Genomic DNA, 2,790 nt, shown 5'->3' on the forward strand with positions numbered 1-2,790 from the left:
ACGCGCATAACACCTGGAGAGAGAGAGAGAGCTGGCAGATGTTAAAAGCTGACTCAAAAAGAGCAAGCTCCAAGAAATAGAGCTGGATCTAGAGATTAAACGCCGGACACTCAGAAAACTGGACCTGGAAATCCAGTAACCGAAAATCTGTATCTCTCAATGACACAGTCATCTCCAAAGGCCAGGGGATGTGAGCTGTCCCTGAAGACTCGTTCACGTCTGAATGCTCTTCTGAGGATGCGGGCTTCCTCGTCCAGCACATCCTCCGAAAAAGGGAAAGCCATTATGAAGAGGGAACAGGTGAAGGGGAGTTGGACCTATATATTCTACATTGCCCTCGTCACGGATTTCTTTGAATACACCTTTGTATCCTCATCCGCTGTGTTTTGTAATCTCAATTAATGCAATAAAACATATTTATAAAACCTCTGACAGCAATTTGACGAGCAGTCTTCATTAGCATAGCAATATAACACTTGGCCTGAGTAATAATACTGCAACTCGAATCCATATAAAAAGGCTGTTGCGATTACGAACAGATTTGGATTAAATGTACAGTGACTGTATATGTAATATTTTAATACTGGATGATTAAAATGACGCGCCATACTTAGGAAGACCATGGACATGCTGTAAAACACATTAATTCCTCATAGAATTGACGTTGGACATGCAGGTGACTCGCTAGGATTAATCTTCCGGCAGTTAGCCTGGTCTGGAGCAGGCTAGCTGCAGCGGATAAATCACCACAGTAACTTGGCCGGGTTTAGTTTGAGCTGCTTTCATGCAACCGACTTAGGGCTAAATTCAGCCAGGATAACCAACATATCCCGGCTTAATCCCTTATCTTGGTTTCGTGCAATACCCCTCTGGTCTGATTGTTCATGTACTGCACCTATGTCTAGTTTGCCTGCTGTTTATTTAAGTCCATGGGTTTCAGTTCTTCCTTGCCAGTTCACTGCCTTCTGTTTGGTTGCTTTCTGTTTGTTAGTGTAGTCCATGCCGTCTTTGTTTCTGTTAGATCTTAGTCCATGCCATGTCAGTGTTTTTGACTCCAGAGTTTTGTTTTGTAAGTTTTGTTTTTTTCTTGTTATTAAAACCTTTTTACCTGCACCGGTCTGCCTCCTGCCTCGTCTGCCTTCGCTTGGGTCCTCAAGCCCACAGTTTCCTGACAGTTTTGCTTTATTTCCTGTTCATTAGTTCACCTGGTTTGATTTGTTCGTTTACTTCATCTTTTCCTCCTCGTTATTCCTTCTGTATCCTTTTGTTTTCTTCTCACCTTGCCAGTTCATTGTAGTCTTCATGTCACATTTAGTTCCTTCGAGTCTAAATGCAATGTTTCATCTGTGTAGTTTAGTTTTTTTTTTTTTATTAATACCTTGTTCCTGCACCCGTCTGCCTCCCACCTTGTAAGCTTGCATTTGGGTCCACACCTTCGACCCTGATTTTATATATATGTGTGTATAAAGTGTCATTATATAAAAAAATATTGAGACTTTACACTACAGTGTTCTGTATACAGTAACCCTGATGTAATAGAGTTATTGCAGGCTGCAGTGTGTTTACAGAGGCTTACCTGTACGGACATGGTTCCCTCTAAGTGCACTGACTCACTGAAGTTCTTAAGAATAGTCTGGAACTGCTTGTCAGTGTATTCAAATCGACACCCAAACACTAAACAGCAAATGATGTTGGATACAGCGTTGTTTCTAATCCAGTGGGCGTCAAAGGGATGGCCTGTAAAATAAAGTGGAAATGTTGGTATGACAAATGAAGGGTGACATGTCAAAACAAATTAAATATGCTTATTGTTGTAACTTTTTAATTAACACTTATCATAACTTAGCATGATTTTTCATTATTTTCTGACATGATCAATTACTTTAATTCTTAAAAAGAAAATAGTTCTTTAATAACATGATGGTTGTTATATTGATATGATGTCAATGTGTCTTTTTGTTAGAGGAGGGAACAAAAATGACACCATATCATAAAAGCACAGTTAATACTAATAATCACGTGTGATGCTAAAATAGCACTTTTTGTTTCCATGCCTTGCTGATCTGCAAAAACATCTCTGAGGTACTGGCTCTCATGCTGGATGGCTAGCTCCAGAGTCTTCTTTCCCAGACCAAAGTTCCTCATCGTGTGAAGAGCAAATCTCCTCTGCTGTTTCCACTGGTAACCATTGGAAGGCACGATGCCTTGTTAAAACACAGAGCAACATTGGATTGAGTAACTGGAGATGAAAAAAGTCACAACATGCTGCAAATCTTCTTTGTATGGTGTCAGTCCGACACTGAAATGTTGCTGAACTCCTGATATAAACTGAAAAGAGCAACACCTTTATTCCCCTGTAAGGCTTCAAAGAACGGTATGCTGGGACGGTCTGCAAAGTCTTCTCCTCGTTGGATCAAGGCCTCTTTCACATGCTTGTAGCCATTAATGATCACAATCCTCCACCACAGAGACGAAGGCTGAAAACTTTCCATATTTCTCTGCAAACTGAACACAGACAGCAGATTGATGTGCTTTAAGAAGGTTACGAATGTCCTTAGGTGGCTGAAAATCAAATCTAACTGGATGTGGGGGACTCCTTCATGTTTAAATAATGAACTTGTCAGTTCCTTCTATATTAAGTGCCAGAGCTCTAACTTAACACCTGTCAACCCAAATAGAGGTTTACATTTAATTTTGGCCTGTATAAATGAAAAGCTAGTGGATAGTTTGGTAGGTGACTGTCAACTGGTGAATGAATAAAATCACTTCAGTTGTTTCTGGTAGTTTTAT

At 40.2% G+C, this 2,790-nt stretch overlaps 1 long non-coding RNA gene across 1 annotated transcript; it reads right to left on the reverse strand.

Moving 5' to 3' along the window:
* Nucleotides 1-1,089: 1,089 nt before the first annotated feature.
* Nucleotides 1,090-1,735, reverse strand: LOC121640372. Its single transcript, XR_006010444.1, has 2 exons — nucleotides 1,577-1,735; nucleotides 1,090-1,344 (listed from the first exon to the last, which is right to left on the reverse strand). It is a non-coding gene; the product is annotated as an uncharacterized LOC121640372 (long non-coding RNA).
* Between the last annotated feature and the right edge of the window lie 1,055 nt (nucleotides 1,736-2,790).

Source organism: Melanotaenia boesemani, chromosome 5 (genome assembly GCF_017639745.1).
Source record: "Melanotaenia boesemani isolate fMelBoe1 chromosome 5, fMelBoe1.pri, whole genome shotgun sequence".
NCBI lineage: Eukaryota > Metazoa > Chordata > Actinopteri > Atheriniformes > Melanotaeniidae > Melanotaenia > Melanotaenia boesemani.